Source organism: Schistocerca cancellata, chromosome 1 (assembly GCF_023864275.1).
Source record: "Schistocerca cancellata isolate TAMUIC-IGC-003103 chromosome 1, iqSchCanc2.1, whole genome shotgun sequence".
Taxonomy (NCBI): domain Eukaryota; kingdom Metazoa; phylum Arthropoda; class Insecta; order Orthoptera; family Acrididae; genus Schistocerca; species Schistocerca cancellata.
In genome coordinates this window covers 518,030,225-518,053,603 of record NC_064626.1, presented here as the reverse complement: position 1 = coordinate 518,053,603, position 23,379 = coordinate 518,030,225, and the positions used below count along the sequence as shown (strand labels likewise).

General features: G+C 41.8%; 1 protein-coding gene across 1 annotated transcript in view; it reads left to right on the top strand.

The window, feature by feature from the left end:
• The first annotated feature begins 29 nt into the window (after positions 1–29).
• LOC126161752 (uncharacterized) overlaps positions 30–23,379 on the top strand; it is a 40,391-nt gene continuing 17,041 nt past the window's right edge. The window contains exon 1 of the mRNA XM_049917805.1: positions 30–231. The gene's annotated coding sequence lies outside the window, so the exon portion shown is untranslated. The remainder of the gene's footprint in view (positions 232–23,379) is intronic.

Sequence of the window (23,379 nt, the reverse complement as noted above, 5' to 3'; positions counted from 1 at the left end):
TAACAAGTTTCATAATCGTTAATGTTTGTTTTTGCGTAGACAGTAGTGGCGCTGGCGCGGAAGTTTGACAGCAGATACAGATAGTAATCATACCATCGTGCACCGAAAAAAATGTTTCGAAAGATGTACTGCAGAGAAATGGCTTAGCAATAATCGGCAATATTGTAACACTCAGGATAAAGCATAGGCACAAAATTTGCTGCAGTGATTGCTGTTCTGAATTTTATGCAGGTGCGTTTATGTTTTTAAAAAAATTCCTGGTTATAGAGGAATGTTCGACACGGGTCATTGGCTTTGACCAATTACACAGGAAACATGCGACAAACGCGGTAAACAGTATGACGACTCTAACGTTATGTTATTGCTAATTGGCAATTTTTAAAACGTGCAAAGATACAGATCTGTATGTCACGACAACCAAGTTTTTTTTTTCAGTATCTCATTAGTTGCCTTCCCCAATTCCCAACCAAACTGTCACCGCCTGACTTAAACTATGCCTCGGGCTAAACTGCAGATCAGTGTGTTACCACAACCACATTTATTTATTTTTTGCATTAAAATTCATTGGCTTCGCCAAACATCAAAACTGTAAAAATATGCACCAGCAATGCACGTTACGTCACGGGCCAAAGCCGACGTCTCGTATAGAACATTCCTTTTAGCCCAAAACTCCATATGTACAATTAGAGATCTTCTTCCCAGCAGCATTCATTTCATCAGCAATGTTTTTTTAAAACTTAATTACGCTTTTTTATCGACTAAAAATGGCTTCAATAACGAGGGTGCGGATTTTAGTATGCGATGAAAAACTGTTGTACTTATAATTCTTAAGTACCTCACGAGGCCGTTTCTATTTATAGTTTGTAGTGTTTTGGAAAATGATCGGAGTATTGAGATGATGTACAATTTTCTGGTTAGCAATTTTTATTTAGGTTTAAGAGCTCTGTGGAATAGTCAGTAGTGAACTATATCTTCATACTCTGCTTCCCCAAGAAAATAGTTAAATATACTCGTAAGAAACCTTGTAACAAACCATGGCTTACTAAGGGTATAAAAATATCTTGTAACCGGAAAAGGGAAATGTATCTGACAGCAAGAAAGAGTAGTGACCCAGAAACTATCAAACATTATAAAAACTACTGTGTTATATTAAGAAAAGTTATTAAAAAATCCAGAAGTATGTGTATCATGTCTGAAATCAGCAACTCTGATAATAAAATTAAAACAATTTGGAATATTATTAAAAGAGAAACAGGTCAACCAAGAGCACAGGAAGACAGTATTACCATCAAATTGAATGAAAACTTTACGAACAAAAAGTCAGATGTTGAAAATATTTTTAATAATCATTTTCTAAATGTTGTGGATATAGTTGGATCAAGGTCTTCATTAGAAGATGCTAGGCTGTTAATGGAAGAGGCCATACCTATGCAATTTGATACAATTGAAATCTCACCCACTTCTCCCTATGAAATTAGGAAAATAATAAACTTGCTTAAAAGCAAAAACTCACATGGAATTGATGGCATTTCCAGCAAAATACTAAAAGCTTGTTCTCAACAGATAAGTAAGATTCTCAGCCACCTATGTAATAGCTCTCTGGAACAGGGCATTTTCCCTGATAGACTGAAATATGCTATTGTTATACCTTTGCATAAAAAGGGGGATAGATCTGATGTCAACAATTACCGTCCAATCTCCCTTCTAACAGCTTTATCCAAAATTTTTGAGAAAGTAATGTATTCAAGAGTAGCTTCACATATCTGTAACAATGAAGTACTAACAAAATGTCAGTTTGGTTTCCAGAAAGGTTTTTCAACAGAAAATGCCATATATGCTTTCACCAATCAAATTTTGAATGATCTGAATAACCGAACACCACCCATTGGGATTTTTTGTGATCTCTCAAAGGCTTTTGATTGTGTAAATCATGAAATTCTGCTAGACAAGCTCAAGTATTGTGGCATGAGTGGGACAGTGCACAAATGGTTTAATTCGTACCTAACTGGTAGAGTGCAGAAAGTTGAAATAAGTAGTTCTCATACTATGCAAAGATCAGCACATTCCTCAAACTGGGGAACTATCAAGAATGGGGTTCCACAAGGGTCAGTCTTGGGTCCTTTGTTGTTCTTAATATATATTAATGACTTGCCATTCTATATTCATGAAGAGGCAAAGTTAGTTCTCTTTGCTGATGATAAAAGTATAGTAATCACACCTGACAAACAAGAATTAACTGATGAAATTGTCAATAGTGTCTTTCAGAAAATTACTAAGTGGTTCCTTGTAAACGGACTCTCACTGAATTTTGATAAGACACAGTACATACAGTTCCGTACAGTGAATGGTATGACGCCATTAATAAATATAGACCTTAATCAGAAGCATATAGCTAAGGTAGAATACTCCAAATTTTTAGGTGTGTCCATTGATGAGAGATTAAATTGGAAGAAACACATTGATGATCTGCTGAAACGTTTGAGTTCAGCTACTTATGCAATAAGGGTCATTGCAAATTTTGGTGATAAACATCTTAGTAAATTAGCTTACTACGCCTATTTTCACTCGTTGATTTCATATGGCATCATATTTTGGGGTAATTCATCACTGTGGAAGAAAGTATTTATTGCACAAAAGCGTGTAATCAGAATAATAGCTGGAGTCCACCCAAGATCATCCTGCAGACATTTATTTAAGGATCTAGGGATATTCACAGTAGCTTCTCAGTATATATACTCTCTTATGAAATTTGTTATTAACAACCAAACCCAATTCAAAAGTAATAGCAGTGTGCATAACTACAATACTAGGAGAAAGGATGATCTCCACTATTCAAGATTAAATCTAACTTTGGCACAGAAAGGGGTGAATTATACTGGCACTAAAGTCTTTGGTCACTTACCAAATAGTATCAAAAGTCTGACAGACGACCAACAAGTATTTAAGAAGAAATTAAAAGAATTTCTGAATGACAACTCCTTCTACTCCATAGAGGAATTTTTAGATATAAATTAAAAAAAAAAATTAAAAAAAAAAAATAAAAATAAAATAAAAAAAAACACAAAAAAATTAAAAAGTTGTTATATTAACCTAAGTATGTTGTTAAATTAACTTAATTATGTCATGTATTGGAAAATTTGACTCGTTCCACATCATTACGAAATATCGTATTCATGATCCATGGAACTTGTATTAATCTAATCTAATCTAATCTAATCTGCATTAACCTGTCTTTCATACGGTCTATAAAGACTATAAACTCCATGTACGTTCCACTGTACCAACTTTGCACCTCAGTTTGAGAAACTATGATTAAACAGTAGTCTATCAAACTATATAATCAGATGAACATCCACAAACATAAGCAATCGTCAATTATTATTAAAGGAAAATAAGTAATCTTTCACTTGGCACCATCCCATGTTGAAATTCATGATAACAAGGGGCTTAACAACAAGCCAAGAGAGGTAGTTAAGTTCTACTAACAAAATATCTAACACTGCCAAATTACTCTGTATAGAAGCACAACACTTCTTTTAAGAAATATAATGTAATAATAATCCAGACGAAGGTTATCTACAACATCATAAGTTTCTTTATTCTGTCAGTTGGGCCTACATGGTCAGAGATTGGTTCTAAAGATTTTGGTGACATTGTGAGTGAAGAATATGTATGTTCTGTGTTGGAAACAATAAACTGATGCACACAGACAACCTAGAGACATAGCTTGATAATCACAAGACCAAGAATGGGTTTTAGATGGAGATCATTGAAGGAAGAAACAAGAACATATTCATTAGTGAATACCAGTTAACAACTAGGCCTATTAAGTGCAAGTCTTCACAAGGGCTCCACTGGAAACGTCCAATTCCAATTGTTTGCTTTGAATCTTGACATAATGGTTGTATTTGCTGGCACCCTGTGGTGGTACATGTTGATATGTGGAGTTTAACATCTGGTATTGGGTCCATTTGAGTCTTGATTGTCACTGTGGTAAAGCTGGAAAGTTGGTTTATTTGAGTCTGGGTAGTTGGTGCAGTTGGAAGTGTTTGCTTTATTTTCAGTGAGTTGTTCTGGGTTTTTTTCTTTTGTCTATGTGTGGGGCATGAGCCTAGGTGATTTTGTTGTGGGCTTTTGTTGGTAATTAGTTTTTATTCTGGTTTTATTCTGTAGTAATTCTGATGTTTTGTCTGTTTTATATTTATGGTTTTTCTGTTTTGTTTTAATTGATCTAGGGAATATGGGGTTTTTTGGGTTTTCAAGTTGTTGGGATTTTAGTTTAGGTGGTGTTTTGTAAGTGTTGTAGGTATATGGAGTTTGGGCTGTACAGAAGCATTTAATTCCACCCGTATCCTTTAACACACAATGTCATCAATATGGCCGAAACGGCTACTTCCAGCGTGTACAAAATGACAGTGACATCACCACACACACACACACACACACACACACACACACACACACACACACACACACACACCAGGAGATGTGAACAAAAATAATGATGATACAATAACGTCTCACTCAAAAAAATAAAATGAAACCAACAGAACAACCACGGAAAGTTAAGGGTTTAGGGTGGGGCAAGCTAAATGTACAGCACCATCCCAAGACAAATAATATAAAAAAATTAAATCACGCTACCAAACACCTGCAGAAACTGTCAGACATCACATCACCACCCATCTCAGATCGTAATGGTACGTTTGTGAACTTCACTGTCATATCCGTATCTTTTTTTTTTAAAAAAAAGAAAGATTCCTTTCCATGCAACAAACACCAAACTAATCAGACTTTGAAAAAAACCCATACATTTAAACAATTTAAAAAAAACCTTAATAACACACTGGAAATACTTCCACAACCCACATTACCACACCAGCTACCTAACTCAGAACCACCTTAGCACAATGACAACCAAAACTCAAATGAACCTAATAACACATGTTAAACTCAGCACGTCCACATCCACCACCAGAGGACATGGCAAAATACAAGAAAACAACATCTACAAACACAACCAACTCAAAAACTCTGTGCCATTGTGATGTCACAGATCATTACGTCACGGGACAAAGCATATAGATGGAACTGGGCGCTTCTGTTGACTCTTAAGTTTGTGATCGCGGTTTTTTATTTTTTATTTGTTGTTTGCCAGTTGATATCAAGAGCTTATAGAGATATATAGGACAAGGGAGATGTCCGATTCCACTTATCGGAGACCCTGGTTTTTTGGTATCGAGGGCTTTGTTTGAGCAGTATATATAAAGGGGAATGTCCGATTCTGATTTTCAAATTGCAGATGATTTTTCTTCATGTTGTGGACTTTGAGCTGTATAGGTCCAGTGAGAGGTAAGATTCTTGTTGGTTTTGTGTCTGTAGCTTTACATTGTAGTTGTGATTTTTCTTGTAATATTTGTTTTGGGCAGGGGCTGTGTTTTGTATTGTTATACATTTAGCTGGATCCAGCGCCCTAAACCCCTATTCCCCATTAGTTTCATTTTTTTGTTGGAATGAGACATTCTTGCGTCATTTTTATTTTTGTTCATGTTTGTTGGCATGTGTGTGTAGTGAACGACATCATTTCCATTTCGTATACACTGGAAGTAGGTATTTCTGCCTCATGGGTCAAAGCAGACAGGTGGAATTGGGCACATCCTTATTGCCTGCCTATTGTAGGTTCTCTGGGGGAAGCCTCTTTTGAAAGTAATTCTTGTACTAATCAGTGAAGCACAGCCAGTAGTTTGAACAGTAGCCTAATTGGTGCAATATGGGCCACTTAAGCAGAAATGCCCCTGTAGTAATATAGAACATGTCACTCTTTACTGTATAAATCATGTATGATGGATTCTGTGAGTGTATTTGCTGGAAGTATGCATATTGACCAACAACAGGAAAAAAAGTCTCGCTGTCTGTATGTAGCTATGCAAATGTGGTTGATACGACTTTGTCACAATCTTAATGTTGATTTTCTATGAAAAGCTATTGTTTGAGGACACCTATGTCTATGATGTCCAGCTTCAAATATTTTCACTGCAGTGAAGTTAGTAACGACTTAAGAAAGTTTATTAGAGCACAAGTGCTTCCAGCAGTGTATCTACATCCATACTCTGCAAATCACCACAAAGTGCATGCCCGAGGTTATGTCCACTGCACCAGTTACTAGGGTATCTTCCTGTTTCATTCATGTATGGAGTGTGGGAAGAATAATTGTTTGAATGCCTTGTGCATGCTGTATTTAATATAATATTGTCATCACAACCCCTGTGTGAGCGATATGTTTGGGGTTACAGTATATCCATAGAGTCATAACTTAAAGCCATTTCTTGAAAGTTTGTGAGATACTTTCCCAGGATAGTTTGTTTGGGATAGTTTACAGCTATCTTCAAGAGTCTCCCAGGTCAGTTTCCACAGCATCACTGTAACACTGTCCCATGGGTCAAACCATCTGTGCTACCCTTCTCTGTATACATTCAATATCCCCTGTTAGTCCTATTTGGTATGGGGCTCACACACTTAAGCAATGTTCTAGAATGGGTCACACAGGTGATTTGCAAGCAATATCCTTTGTAGACTGATCACACTTCCCCAGTATTCTATCAATAAACTGAAGTCTACCACTTCCTTTACCCAAAACTGAGCCTATGTGATCATTCCAATTTTTATTCCTACTAAGTGTTAGAGCTAGGTATTTGTATGAGCTGGCTGATTACCTGTGGCTCATTGGTTCTATAGTCATATTCTATGATTCATCTCCATGAACTATTGACCTTGCCGTTGGTGGGAAGGCTTGCGTGCCTCAAGGATACAGATAGCCGTACCACAGGTGCAACTACAACAGAGGGGTATCTGTTGAGAGGCCAGACAAACATGAGATTCCTGAAGAGGGGCAGCAGCCTTTTCAGTAGTTGCAGGGGCAACAGTCTGGATGATTGACTGATCTGCCCTTGTAACACTAACCAAAACGGCCTTGCTGTGCTGGTACTGTGAATGGCTGAAAGCAAGGGGAAACTACAGCTGTAATTTTTCCCGAGTGCAGTCAAAGTAGAGAGGATATAAAATGTAGACGGCAATGGCAAGGAAAGCGTTTCTGAATAAGAGAAATTTGTTAACATTGAGTATAGATTTGTCAGGAAGTTGTTACTGAAAGTATTTGTATGGAATGTAGTCTTGTATGAAAGTGAAACGAGGACAATAAATAGTTTGGACAAGAATAGAATAGAAGTTTTGGAAATGTGGTGCTACAGAAGAATGCTGAAGATTATATGGGTAGATCACATAACTAATGAGGAGGTATTGAATAGAATTGGAGAGAAGAGAAATTTGTGGCACAGCTTGACTAGAAGAAGAGATCAGTTGGTAGGACACGTTATGAGGCATCAAGGGATCCCCAATGTAGTATTGGAGGGCAGTGTGGAGGGTAAAAATCGTAGAGGGAGACCAAGAAATGAATTTACTTAGCAGATTCAGAAGGATGTAGGTTGCAGTAGGTACTGGGTGATGAAGAAGCTTGCACATGATAGAGTAGCATGGAGAGTTGTATTAAACCAGTCTGGACTGAAGACCACAGCAACAATAACATACTATGGTTTGTGAAGTGCACACTTTCATGTTTCTGAACATTTAAATGAAGTTGCTAGTCTTCACACCACTTTGAAAGCTTATCAAGATTTGATTGAATATTTATCTAGCTTCTTTCAGACAGTACTTCATTATAGATAACTCTATCATCTACAGAAAATCTGAGGTCACTATTAATGTTTTCCTCAAAGTCATTAAGTAAAACATGAACACCGAGGATCCAAACACACTTTCCTGGGGCACACCTGAAGTTACTTCTACATCTGACGATGGTTCTCCATCCAAGATAACATTCCTACCCAAAATTCCTCAATCTAGTCACAAATCTGACTTGATACCTCATATGATTAATCTGTTTACTATAAACGTGGGTGTAGTAGTGAGTAAAGTGCTTTTTGGAAATCAAGAAATACTTCATCTACCTGACTACCTGGATCCAAAGCTTTCAGTATGTCGTGTGGAGAAAACACACACACACACACACACACACACACACACACACACACACACCTACCTACCTACCTACCTACCTCTCTGCCCCTACATACCTACATGGCACTGACTGGACTAGAGTGCCACTCTTTGTTTCTCAGCAGGTGGACTGGTTGTGGTGTGGGTAGTGTCATGTGGGGTGAGTAGAGGGCGAAGGACTGAGCGGGGGTGCCTGGCAGCTGAGAGGGAAGCCCCCTCAGGGGCTCGCTCTCATCAAACTACTGTTATTGGTGTGACAGGTGTACTGTCAGGTAGTACCCACACCCACTCATCAAGGAGAGCTCAGTTGTACAGTCATCCCAAAAAGAAGTCTCAGAATCATAGTAACAGTGCATTAGTGTGCCATAACACTTTCATTGTAATCAAGCGAACAGGGGGAACCTTTGAGAAGGTGTCCCCTTTTTATCGGAATGTATTGCTGGGTCTCTAAAAAGTGTCAAACGACTTCATAATGGAACACTTCTAGTTGAAACTGCTAATTCAAACCAAATATGTAAGCTTCTGGGATGTAAGGCCTTACATGACTACCAGCCAAGACTGAGTTGCTTAATACCCTTAACTTTAGTAAGGGGGTGGTTACCTGCTCCAATAAAATGGAGGTGGACCCTACAGAGTTATGTGAAGAGTGGAAAAACATGGGTGTCACAGAAGTGCAGAACTATATGAGGAGAGTCAATGGCAAATTGGAGAAATCGGCAACATTCATTCTAATGTTTAGGACTCTGGAATTACCTGAACGTATCCTTACAGGCTACATCCATCTCAAGGTTTGGGTGTTTGTTAATAACCAAATGCAGTGCTTAAAATGTCAAAGATTTGGCCATGCCACTATGGGATGTAATGGGAGGGCTACGTGTGGTAGTTGTGGAGATTCAGCTCATGAATCGGGCAGTTATCGAACACTTCCTCCGAAATGTGTAAACTGCTCCGGGTATCACCCAATGTGAAGCAGAAAGTGTAAGGTTTACAGTGAGGAAAGGAAAATTCAGTTGCAAGTCAAGAGATGCGTACCCTGTGGTGAAGCAGAAGAAGCTTTCAAAGCTATGCAAACTCCAGTTTTTGCTACTTCTTTTGCATCTGTCCTTAAGACACGAATCGCCAAGTGTGATCCCTCCACATAAACTCAGACCACAGACTCAAGTATGAGCACATGCACTTGTCAGTGTACCTATGTAAGAAACGCTCCGCTTGAAACAGAAGTCATTCAGAAACCATTGGGAATGGGCTACCACCTAAGCCACATACCACTGCCCACCATCAGAAGCCAACCCCACACCTAAGCAATCACCTCCTCCAATAAGTAAAGAAAAATGTCCTTCGAAAAGTAGTTCCAAGCCCAAGAAAGTGGTAGTTAAACTTTCAGATTGGTGAGTTCTCCCTCTCTGATAGGGACTATGCTCTTGAGGATATGGACTTCCAGTTGGAGAAACATGAAACGCATCTTAAAGTCACCGGCACACCTGCATTACGGGGTTACCACCCATACAGGAAGGACAATATTACTGGCCACAGGGCTAAATGTGGAGTGGCTGTTTTCGTTGATGACAGATGCCACTCGTCTCTTGTCCCTCTTACCACAACCATACGAGCAATTGCCGTGAAAGCTCTAGCCCCCTTTAATATCACAGTGTGTTATTTGCATTTTCCACTTAATGATGCTTTGAATGCAGACGCACTGACAACTCTTCCAGGCACTCCCACACCCATTCCTCCTTTTGGGGGACTTCAATGCACTCAATGTGCTGCGGGGATTGGCTACAATTTGCTCGGATGATCGAGTCACTCGTTCAGTCTAAGAATAACTGCCTTCTGAATGCGGGTCAGATGACAGATTATTCCACAGCTACAGGGTCTTTTACAGCCATTGACTTTGTTTTTGTTCCCCAGCTATTGCAGACTGAGTTCAGTGGGAAGTGGCTACAGATCTACATTCTGGTGACCACTTCCCAGTGTGGATCCATCTGCCAACTAGGATGGTGGCTGACAGGAGACCATGCAGATGTATGATGATAAAGGGCAAATTGGTTGCAGTACAGTCGACAGGCTATTTTTGAACTTAAGGATTGTGCACAAGGGGCGGTGGCCCATATCAGTTGTGAGATCCAACAGCCTGTCGCAGAGTCCGTACTGTGGTCTAGTAACCACCTCAGACAACGGCCTGTATCTTGCTGGAATGATGACTGTCGATTGGCAATCAGGGCCAGTCGAACAGCTCTGCAGAACTTCAATTACTATCCAACTACAGAAAACCTTCATGCCTTTAGATCTGTGAGGGCACATGTGAGGTGAGTGATAAGGGAATGGTAAAGGGCTTCCTCGAGGGAATTCAAGACTTCCAGTAATTGGTTCACTTCCACCACGCAAGTTTGAGACTCATAAAGACGAATTTCAGGCAAGGGCAGTACATGTCCCATTACAGCCATGTCAAGTAATGAGGTCTTGGTGCACACACCAGAAGACATGACTCGGGTTTTAACTGAACACTTCTTTACTGTCACTTCCTCATCCAGACAGGCTCCTGCTTTCCAGATGTTCCATAGGACTGCAGAGATGAGGAAACTCAATTTCTTCTTGCATAATGAGGAACTCTACTACCTCCTGTTCTCGATGTGGGAACTGGAATCAGCTTTGTCTGCAGCCAGACACTGCTCCAGGATCTGATGAGATCAATTATGCCATGCTTCGTCATCTGTGTACTGAAGCAAAAGGACAGCTCCTCTCGAGTTTGTCAGATCTGGTTTCATGGACAGTACCCCACAAACTGGAAGGAACCAATATTAATTCAGTTCTGGAAACCAGTCAAGGACCGTAGTGCCCCTAACAGTTACCGGTGTTTAGGCCTTACCAGTTGTATGGGTAAGACTCTTGAACGCTTGGTGAATGGCCGCCTCCGTGGCTGCTTGAATCTCGAGGTCACCTGAGCCGCCCCCAGTGCGGTTTCAGGCACTGTCGTTCCAACCTTGACAACTTAATTATACTGGAGACAGTGATATAGGAATCCTTCTCACACCAAAACCATTTGGTTTGTGTGTTTTTGACCTCGAAAAAGCATATGACACAACTTGGAGGCACAACATCCTTTGCCAACTTCATGAATGGGCACTACGTGCACGCCTGCCACTTCTTATCCAGTCCTTTCTTGAGGGCCGGCATTTCTGATATTGCGTTGGCAAAACCTTGTCTGACTTCTATGTTCAAGAGAATGGGGCCCCCCAAGGCAGTGTCCTCAATGTCGCGTTGTTTGCCATAGCTATCAATGGCATTTCCTCTGCAGTCAGGAGCACTGTTAAATGCTCTTTATTTGTGGATGACTTTGCAATTTTCTACTTTTCCTGTGATTTTATAATGACAATGGGGCAGCTACAGCTGATGATTAGGAGGCTGGGAATTTAGGTCAGGACAACTGGTTTTCGGTTCTCATGCGAGTCATGCGAGAAGGCTACATGTGTCAATGTTAAACGTGCTTGTCGAAGTTTTAACCAACCAGTGCTCACAATGGGGGACAATATTTTATGTTTTCAAGAAATTGTGCGCTTTTTGGATTTATTATTTGACTTGAAATTAACTTGGCTCCCACACCTGAAAGACCTATGAACAAAAGGCTTCCAGTCATTGAATATTTTCAAATGCCTTAGCAAAAAAAAAAACATGGGGAGCTGACAGGTTCTTTCTCATGCAGTTTTGTAGGGCATTTGTTTGACCGTGTTTGATTATGGCAGTGTGGTCTATGGATCAGCCCATACTTTGTACCTCAAGATGTTAGTTGGTGTCCACTTTGAGAGCATTCGGATATCGACTGGAGCCCTTTGAACCAGCCCAGTCCCGAGTCTGTGCGCAGACGCTGGTGAACCACCACTGGATTTGGCACTGTATCCTTTTGGTTCCTCGACAGGTGCTGAGAATCTGTGTCACATCAGTCATTGGCATTTAGTGCAGTGGTCCAACCCACCTTTGAATGGCTAATCAGTAATCGACCCCAAGCGACCAAGCCATTTGAGATACATGCTACAGGCTGTCTCGAGGATCTGGATCTATCGGGCATCAAAATACACAGCCAGGGATGGAATGCATTGCTGCCTTGGTGTCTTTGGAGGCCCAAAGTGATTTTAAGCTTGACACAGAACAAGAAAACCTATACTCCAGATTATGTTGTTACAACTTTGTTTTGTCCATTTTAAAGTACATACCACAGTTTTATTGTTGTTTATATAGATGGATCCCAGCAAGAGAATGTCCTCGGTTGTTCTGCTGTTTTCTCTGCTAGGGTTTTTAAAGTGTGTCTTCCAGAACAATTTAGAAATTAGTAGTAGTAGTTGTTGTTGTTCTTGTTCTTGTGGTCTTCAGTCCAGAGACAGTTTGATGCAGCTCTCCGTGCACCCTATCCTGTGCAAGCTTCTTTATCTCCAAGTAACTACTGCATCCTACATCCTTCTGAATCTGCTTAGTGTATTCATCTCTTGGTCTCCCTCTAAGATTTTTACCCTCCACACTGCCCTCCGATGCTACATTGGTGATCCCTTGATGCCTCAGAACGTGTCCTACCAACCAATCCCTTTTTCTAGTCTAGTTGTGCCACAAATTCCTCTTGTCCCCAATTCTATTCTGTGCCTCCTCATTAGTTACATGATCTACCTGTCTAATCTGCAGCATTCTACTGTAGCACCACATTTCCAAAGCTTCTATTCTCTTCATGTCTAAACTCTTTATTGTCCATGTTTCACTTCCATACATGGCTACACTCCATACAAATACATTTAGAAAAGATTTCCTGACGCTTAAATGTATACTCGATGTTAACAAATTTCTCTTTTTCAGAAACGCTTTCCTTGCCATTGCCGTCTACATTTTATATCCTCTCTACTTTGACCATCGGCACTTACTTTGCTCCCCAAATAGTAAAACTCAACTACTACTTTAAGTGTCTCATTTCCTAATCTTATTCCCTCAGCATCACCTAATTTAAGTAGACTTCATTCCATTATCCTCAATTTGCTTTGTTGTTGATCATCTTATATCCTCCTTTCAAGACATTGTCCATTCCTTTCATCTGCTCTTCCAGGTCTTTTGCTGTCTCTGACAGAATTACAATGTCATCGGTGAACCTCAAAGTTTTTATTTCTTCTCCATGGATTCTAATTCCTACTCCAAATTCTTGTTTTGTTTCCTTTACTGCTTGCTCAATATATAGATTGAATAACATCAGGGATAGGCTACAACCCTGTCTCACTCCCTTCCTAACCACTGCTTTCCTTTCATGCCCTTCGACTCTTATAACTGCCATCTGGTTTCCATACAAATTGGAAATAGCCTTTTGCTCCCTATATTTGACACCTGCCACCTTCAGAATTTGAAAGAGAGTATTCCAGTCAACATTGTCAAAAGCTTTCTCTAAGTCTACAAATGCCAGAAATATAGGTTTGCCTTTCCTTAATCTGTCTTCTAAGGTAAGTCATAAGGTCAGTATTGCCTCACGTGTTCCAACATTTCTACTGAATCCAAACTCACCTTCTCCAAGCTCGGCTTCTACCAGTTTTTCCATTTGTCTGTAAAGAATTCGTGTCAGTATTTTGCAGCTGTGACTTATTAAGCTAATAGTTTGGTAATTTTCACACCGGTCAACACCTGCTGTCTTTCGGATTGAAATTATTATATTCTTCTTGAAATCTGAGAGTATTTCGCCTGTCTCATACATGTTGCTCACCAGATTGGAGAGTTCTGCCAGGGCTGGCTCTCCCGAGGCTATCAGTAGTTCTAATGATTGTTGTCTACTCCCGGGACCTTGTTTCGACCTAGGTCTTTCAGTGCCCTGTCAAATTCTTCACACAGTATCATATCTCCCATTTCACCTCCATTTACATCCTCTTCCATTTCCACAATATTGCCCTCAAGTACAGTGCCCTTGTATAGACCCTCTATACATGGTGTACATAAAGTCTGGGAACACTTTCAGTTATTTATTCCACAAGAACCAAACATTATGCAGATATCATACATATGTCATTTTGAAGAGAAACCCTGAAAGGTTTTTTTCATTTATACCGCCACAGCGTAGTTTGGTAATTTGCCGATAGTCAGCGCTAGTCGCAAACATGGCAAGTTTAGGTGCAGAGTGAGGTTTCTAAAAAACAACTGTGTTACAGCTGTTCAATGGATGTTTAGAACCAAGTACAGTAAGAAGCCATCAGTAAGGAAGGCCATTTACCACTGGAACAACAAATTCATTACAACAGATTGCTTCTGCCCAGCAAAGAGAAACTGATGTCCCAGTGTGAGTGAAGTGAATGTGGAGCACGTACGAGAGACATTCATAAGGAGTCCAAAGAAATCTGTGCATCATGCGTCCCGTGAACTCCAAATGGCTCCAATGACAGTGCAGAAAGTCCTGCGAGAGAAGCTGTCTGAAATCATTAAAATTGGAGCTAGTGCAGAAGCTCAGTGACACCAACAAAGACAAGCATTTTGAGTTTTGTTTGCAGTTGCAACAGTTGCATGAGGATGGGGATGGTATTGTTGATCGCTTAATTTTTAGCGACGAAGCCACTTTTCACACTAATTGGAAAGTGAACAGGCATAATTATTGAATCTGGGATACAAAGTATCCACACAAATGCATGGAATTTGAACACAATTCCCCAAAGGTAAATGGCTTTTCTTTTTTTTTTTTTTTGCCTTGTCACATCAAAAACTATCCAGGCTATTCTTCTCCACGGAGACCACTGGATATTTCTACTTGGACATGTTGCAGCAATGTCTGATGCCTCAAATGCAATAGAACTCTCCATTCATCTTTCAGCAGGATGGAGTTCCACCCTATTTTCATCGTGAAGTTTGTGGGTACCTTAATACGGAACTGTCACATTGATGGATTGGTCGTGCTACAGAAGGGGACAGCTGTTTTATGAAATGGCCTCCCTGATCACCAGATCTCGCTCCGAGTAATTTTTTTTCTTTGGGGACACATTAAAGATCTGGTGTATGTACCGCCTCTAAGTGATGTAGCAGAGCTCCGGGAGAGAATATGGCAAGTGACTGCCACAGTCGACGATGCAATGCTGGGACAGATACAGCAATAATTTGATTACCGTATTGACGTCTGACAGGTCACTCATGGTTTCTATTCAAATGTTTGTAAAAAGAACTTTCAGAGTTTCTCTTCAAAATGCAATACAATGTTAAGTTCTTGTTCAATAAAGAATTGAAAGTGCTCCCAGACATTATGTACAGCCTGTATACTCCTTCCACCTTACTGCTTTCCCTTCTTTGCTTAGAACAGGGTTTCCATCTGAGCTATTGATATTCATGCAAGTGGTTCTCTTTTCTCCAAAGGTCTCTTTAATTTTCCTGTAGGCACTATCTATCTTGTCCCCTGGTGACATATGCCTCTACATCCTTACATTTTTCCTCTAGCCATCTCTGCTTAGCTATTTTGCACTTCCTGTTGATCTCATTTTGAGACGTTTGTATTCCTTTTTGCCTGCTTCATTAACTGCATTTTTGTATTTTCTCCTTTCACCAATTAGATTCAATCTCTCTTCTGTTACCCAAGGATTTCTATTAGTCCTCGTCTTTTTACCTACTTGATCCTCTGCTGCCTTCACTACTTCATCCCTCAAAGCTACCCATTCTTCGTCTACTGTATTTCTTTCCCCCATCCCTGTCAATTGTTCCCTTATGCTCTCCCTGAAACTCTGTACAACCTCTGGTTCTTTCAGTTTATCCAGGTCCCATCTCCTTAAATTCCCACCTTTTTGTAGTTTCTTCAGTTTTAATATACAGGTCATAACCAATAGATTGTGGTCAGAGTCCACATCTGCCCCTGGAAATGTCTTACAATTTAAAACCTGGTTCCTAAATCTCTGTCTTACCATTATATAATCTATCTGATACCTTTTAGTATCTCCAGGGTTCTTCCATGTATACAACCTTCTATCATGATTCTTAAACCAAGTGTTAGCTATGATTAAGTTGTGCTCTGTGCAAAATTCTACCAGGCGCCTTCATCTTTCATTCCTTACCCCCATTTTCCTACTATCGAATTCCAGTCCCCCCATGACTAGTAAATTTTCATCTCCCTTCACTATCTGAATAATTTCTTTTATGTCATCATATATTTCGTCACTCTCTTCATCTGGGAAGCTGGTTGGCGTATAAACTTGTACTACTGTCGTAGGTGTGGGCTTTGTGTGTATCTTGGCTACAGTAATGCATTCACTATGCTGTTTGTAGTAGCTGACCCGCACTCCTATTTTTTTATTCATTATTAAACCTACTACTGCATTACCCCTATTTGAATTTATATTTATAACCCTATATTCACCTGACCAGAAGTCTTGTTCCTCCTGCCTCCGAACTTCACTAATTCCCGCTATATCTAACTTCAGCCTATCCATTTCCCTTTTTAAATTTTCTAACCGACCTACCCAATTAAGGTATCTGACATTTCAAGCTCCGATCAGTAGAACGCCCGTTTTAGTTCTCCTGATAACAATGTCGTCCTTTTTAGTTCCCGCCCGGAGATCCGAATGGGGGATTATTTTATTTCTTGAATATTTTACCCAGGACGACGCCATCGTCATTTAACCATACAGTAAAGCGGAATGCCCTTGGGACAAATTACGGCTGTCGTTTCCCCTTGCTTTCAGCCATTCCCAGTACCAGCACAGCAAGCTGTTTTGGTTAATGTTACAGGGTGTACAACTTTGCTTATGCCATTTCCCCCCCCCCCCCCCCCCCCCCAACATTTGAGGCTTTAATGACACAAATGGGTTACATATGTATCATTCAAAGTATTTTCCATCGCTGACCACTACTTTTTCCCATCTTTCAGGCATTGTACGAATCCTGCGTTGAATTAGTTGTTCATCTTTTAAAGCGATTGACGAATCGATCCAATTTGTGACTTCTTCATGAGATCTGACGTATTGGTCAGGCATCAGCCAGGCCATGCGCCAATGACCTAAACATCTGATAGTCAGATGGAGCAGTGTCTGGAGAATATGGCGGGTGGGGTAGGACTTCCCATTTTAATGTTTCCAAGTACGTTTTGACCTCTTTTGCAATGTGGGGTCGAACGTTGTCGTGCTGCAAAATCACCTTATCGTGCCTCTCGCTGTATTGCGGACATTTGTCTTTTAATGCTCTGCTCAAACACATCAATTGCATTCAATAACGAGCACCTGTGGTTGTTTCGCTTGGTTTTAACACTTCATAGTACACAACACCAAGCTGGTCCCTCCAAATGCAGAGCATCATCTTGGAGCCGTAAAATATTCGGTTTGGCCGTTGACGTGGAAGCATGGCCGGGATATCCCCATGATTTTTTGCATTTAGGGTTACCGTAAAGAACTCATTTTTCGTTCCCAGTCACAATGAATTGCAGAAATCCCTTCTGTTTTTGACTCTGAAGCAACTACACACGAACGCTGTTCGTCTCTTGGTTTTAGCTCACACGGGACCCAAGTTTCTTCTCTCTGAATCATGCACATATCCTAGACACAATTTGGAATGGCTTGCTGTGTCACTCCACTAATCATGCAAATTCTTCTTGTGTTTGACGCAAATCTTCTCTCAACAATGTCTCCAGTTCTGCATCTTTGAAAACATTCTCTCTTCCACCACTATGCTGGTCTACGACGTTAAAATCTCCCTTCTTGAAGCATTGAAACCACTCAAGATACATTCTTTCACTAATAGCGTTCTTACCATACATACTTGAGAGCATTCAATGAGACTCAGCTGCTGTTTTCTTCGTATTGAAACAAAACAGTAACACCTCCCGCAAATGACAAGAATTTGGCTTGTAAACTGACATTTTCAATGAACAACAACATTAAGATGCAGACACAAATCGACTAATGTTTGGATGAGGTTATGATGACCAAGGCCCAAGCTAACTGCCTGATGTCTGCTATCTGTTTCTTTCGACGGCTATCTACCGTTGTCGTCACATATCAGCAAATGGCAGAAGCAAAGTTGTATACCTTGTACAAGGCCAGAACAGTCAATCATCCAGACTGTTGTCCCTGCAACTACTGAAAAGGCTGCTGCCCCTCTACAGAAACCATGTTTGTCTGGCCTCTCCATTGTTGTTGCACTATGATACAGCTATCTGTATCTCTGAGGCATGCAAACCTCCCCACCAATGGCAAGGTCCGTGGTTAATGGGGGGATTTAAAAATTATGCTGTGGAATTGTACGGCATTCTGATACCACTGGAGAGGATTCACAGACATGACCATACAAGATTTCGTGTCTGTCCCGACTTGCTTAGTGCACTGCAAGCACTTCACCAAGTGTATCCAGTAGACCAGCTGATTCAGCTCATCCATGACTACTTACAGGGGTTCCAACACCGTTGCAACGAGGTGATCTTTTGCTGGGTACCTTGGCACATTCGGTTACAGGGAAATGACATGGCCGACAAAGCCACCAAGCAAGCATGTTGGGATGGTGCTGTCCATCAATGTTCCATCCCATTACATGCCATCATCTCATTTTCTGACAAATGTATCAGTGGGAGACTGAATGGTTGCAGGTGACAGAAAGCAAACTATGGTCACTCAAATCGACCCCAAAGTCATGGCGGACTTCATGTCAGTCTCACCGCTGGAATGAGGTTCTGCTCACTAGACCGCACATCGGACATAGCACTTTAACACATGGCATCCTCCACTGGTGCGAGGAGCCACCACTGTGAAGTTTGTGGGTTGCCGCTTTCAGTTCAGCATATTTGGCAACGTGCGTCCTATATATTGATATTAGGGCAGCTCTCAGTCTCAATGAGGATCTGCCCACCATCCTTGTAGATAATGATTCCAGTGTTATGAGAGTGGTGAAATTTTGTGAATTGTCAGGCCTCATCCCCAAACTGGTGGGGAAGGGAGGCAGACTTTAATACATTACAACCTACTTGACGTATAGGAACAGCCTTCCCCCCACCTATGAGATTGGCATGCTGACTTTTCATCAGGACGCTGATGACCATGATGTTGAGCATCCCTCACCTCAAATCATAATCATCATCATCATCGGATGGCAGCAATTGGTTTGCCATCTAGGAACAAGGGAGGGAGGGTTAGCAGGTATACGGGCTAGGCAGGTGATGCCAGAGAAGTTGGTAATGGAGCGAAAGATTCAGATGGCTTGGGTTGTGAGGCACCATTGAAATTCAGCATGTTGTGTTCAGCTGCATGGTATGCCACCCGGTGGTCAACTTCTTTCTTGACAACAGTGTGGCTGTGGCCATTCATCCTGCTTCAAAGCTGGAAGGCAGTCATAACAGTGTAACAAGCTGTGCAGTGTTTGCAGCAGTATTGCTATATGACATGGCTGCTTTTACAGGTGACCTGCCTCTGATGGGGTAGGATAAGCATGTGACAGAGCCGGAGTAGCTGGTGCTGGTTGAATGGATTGTGTACGTCTTGTAACTTGGAGTCTGCTACAGAGCTATGATCCCTGTGGCAAGTAGTTGGGAGTGGGAGTGGCATTGGGATTAACTAGCATGTTTAGTAGGTTAGGTGGGCAATGGAACACCATTTTAGGAGTGCTGAGAAGGCTCTTGGGTATGACGTCCCTCATTTCATGGCAGGATGAGTGATGAATAATCAAAACCCTGGTAAAGGAGATGGTTCAGTTATTCCAGTCCAGGGTGATATCGTGTGACGAGGCTCCTTTGTACCTGATTCTTGGGGGGGGGGGGGGGGGGGGGGGGGGGGGGGGAGGAGAATACAAGACAGGATGTGTTTGTGGACTAGATTTAAGGGGTGTTGCCTGTCTGTGAAGGCATACTGGGGAAGGTAGTTCTCATCACTGCAGATAAGATGTCCACGAGTGGCAAGGCAGTATGCTAGGGATTGTTTGGTATGGAAAGGATGACAGCTGTCGAAATGCGGGTACTGTTGATGGTTACTGGGTTTGATGTGCAAAGAGGTGTTGACGGAGCCATCAGAGAGGTGTAGGTCAATGTCCAGGAAGATGGTGCATTGTGTAGAGGAGAACCAGGAGCACCGGTTGGGAGAGAAGGTGTTCAGTTTGTGAAGGAATGTGGGTAGGGTGTCTTGTCTCTTAGTCCTGGTCATTAAGTTGTTATCGGTTAACCTGAACCATACTAGGGGTTGGGTGGTCTGGAAGGCTAGGAAGGTTTCCTCTAGATGGCTTGACACAGGAAGGTACCTTGTGGGTGCCTGTGGCTGTGCTGTAGATTTGTTTGTATACCTCCCCTTCAAGGGAAAAGTAGTGGTGGCTCATGACATAGTTGGTAAGGTGTGTAAGGAATGAGTTAGTGCATTTGGAGTCTGAGGGATGTTGGAAGAGTTAGTGTTATAGCAAGGCCATGGACATGAATGACATTGGTGTATAGGGAGGTGGCATTAGGAGTGACAAGTAGTGATCCAGGAGGCAAAAGGATGTGGATGGTGGAAACTTGGTGAAGGTGGCTAGGTTATGGGCAGTTGGTTGGAGGCGTTGGTCAAGAGCAGAAATTGCAGAAATTCTTTCAGTGAGAGCACAACAGCCACTTACAATGGGACACCCAGGTGGATTTTATGGAGTATGTCATAGAAGGTGGGTGTGTGGGGTGTTGTTGGTGTGAGTCTACATCCTCACATTGTCTTCAGTGTGTGGTGCTCCCAACTGTCCCCTCCAGTCGTGCATTAAATATCTAGTCCATATACTTCCCACCCCTACCTCTTGCTTTCCTGGATGGCAAACCACCCACCTCCCACCCCCAGTCCCTCTTCCTGCCTTCCACATCCCTCTCCTTCTAGTCACCCTACCTGACACTACCCTCACACAACTAGTTCATTTGCATGAAACAACAGATTGGCACTGTTAGTCCAGCTGGCACCATGTAGGGATAGAGGTGCATTTATGTTTTCTTTCTTCACCTGGTCCTCCTCTGCCCAATGTGCAACCTTCTTGCATGTTGACTTCCACTGCACTGATGACTCCATCCACACCTCTGTCCACATTAAATGCTCTGACCACCAACAGTGCCTGCATTTTGACACCTGCCATCATTTCCACACCAAAAAAAACACCACTCCCGTACAGTCTGTCCACTCGTGGACATCATATCTGCAGCGACAAGAATTCCCTTGCCCAGTATGCTGAAAGGTCTAAACAGACAGGCAATACCCCTCAAACCTAATCAACAAACAGATTGCCCTTGCTATATCCTCACACATCCCCAATCTTCCCACCACCCCTAAGAATCAGCTTCAAAGGGGTGCCCCTTCTCCCAATTGTCCAATGTCACTGTGGACTGGAACAACTGAACCATCTTCTTCACCAAGGCTTTGATTATCTCTCGTCCTGCCGTGAAATCAGGGACATCCTACCAAATATCCTTCCCACCCCTCCTGAAGGGGTGTTCCATCGCCAACCCAATCTACACAACTTCCTAAACATGCCTGTACCACTCCCACAGGGACCATACAGACTCCAAGGTGGAAGACCTGCACAATCCACTCACTCCAGTTCTGTCACAGGCTTGTGCTACCTGATCAGAAGCCGGGTCACCTGTGAAAGGAGCCATGTCATACACCACAGTTCTGCTACAAACACTGTACAGCCTTTTGTGTCAATATGACTGCCATCAGCTATTCACCAGGATAAATGGCCACTGCCAAACTGTTACCAAGAACAAAGCTGACCACCTGGTGGCACAGTATGCGACTGAGCATAGTGTGCTGAATTTCAGTGGCTACTTCACAACCCAGGCCATCTGGATCCTTCCCTCCACTATCAGATACTATGTAGATGGAGTTATCCTAATGAAACATCCTACACTTCTGTAATTGTCATGGCCCGATCTCAGGTAACCCAGTGTCCCTGCACCCTTCACCCAACAGTTTCCCCTTCCTCTGTCCTATCACGCTCTCCCAACTCATGTCCCCACATTGCCTTCAGCATGTTCCGCTTGCCACTGCCCCCCAGAATCATGCATTACATGACTAACTCATATACTTGCCACCTCTCCCTCGTGTATTCCTAGCCAGCAAACCAAGCACCTTCTGCTTTTCGATGAGTGGTCTCCTTTAATTTAAAAGTATTTAATTTGACCTTCATAGATACAAAGAATAAAAAATGGTAATAAATACATAAATTGAAGTAATTTTCTACAAACTGCAATGAATATTTTGTAATAGTGGCTGTGAGAAAGGGGCTAAAATTAATTTGACAAACATAGCTTAATTAAAGAAAGGCAAATACACAATGTATGCATCACCAACGGACATCCATCTAACACTCATCCATCCTATCACTGGCCTATGGATGCACAAGTAGTTCCTGTACAATGAGAACAAATGGCACGGGTGTTCTTTTCATTTTCCAACCATGGCAGTCCCTCACGAGGTCCTCTGAAGAAAACCTACATATTAAAAAGTAAATAATCACACCCTGTGATCTGCGTGATGTTGGTATTACCTTTGACTTTTCAGTATCATTATATAAGGGACATTCAATCAGTAACACAATAATTCTTTTTTCTCAGCCAATCTTGGTTCAAATAATGTGGAATATTACCACTTCAGCCCCTATAGTTTCATGAAGTTCCTACAAGTGGGTGGCGCTATACGTGTCTGTACAGAGGTGTGTTCTAAGCATAGTGTTTCTTTTGGCATCACAGATATTCATAGGCACCTTCAGAACTTCTGTGGAGACCTGGTAGTGAACAAAATCACAGTGAGTCATAGGGCGAGGCATATGCCATCACTGCAACAAAGTCACATAAACCTGTTCTATCTGATCTCCTGTGCGCCAGCTAACCTGTTGGATCTGATCTCCCGTGCGCCAGCGGGCCACATTCATCTGTGACTCCTGCAGTGTAAAAACGTGCAGACATAATCTTTTGAGAGGATTGGTGGATCACAATTAAATACTTGGCAGATCAACTGTATGTCTCTGTTGCTAGTGCTGACACACTTGTCCACCATTCGGCATACTCAAAGGTGTGTGCCTGCTGGGTTTCTTGCTGCCTAACAGAAGACCATAAAGAGTAACAAAGGACCATCTGTATGGAAGTGCTTGTTTGTTACAAGGCCGACCTTGACAAGTTTTTGTTGATCATCATCAGAGTTGATGAAACATGTTCATCATTTCAAACTGGAAACAATATAGTAACCCATGAAGTGGCACCACACCACCTGTCTCACCCAGGGGGCTCGTGGTTCTTTAGTGAGTTGGTGCGTGTCGCACATGGGGCCCAGAGACTCTGCCCTCCCTCCCTGCCCTCACTCCTCCCCCCGTAGCCCCCTCCTTCCCTCCCTCGGTGTTTCGGTTTTTATAGACCTGGCTGTCCACCTG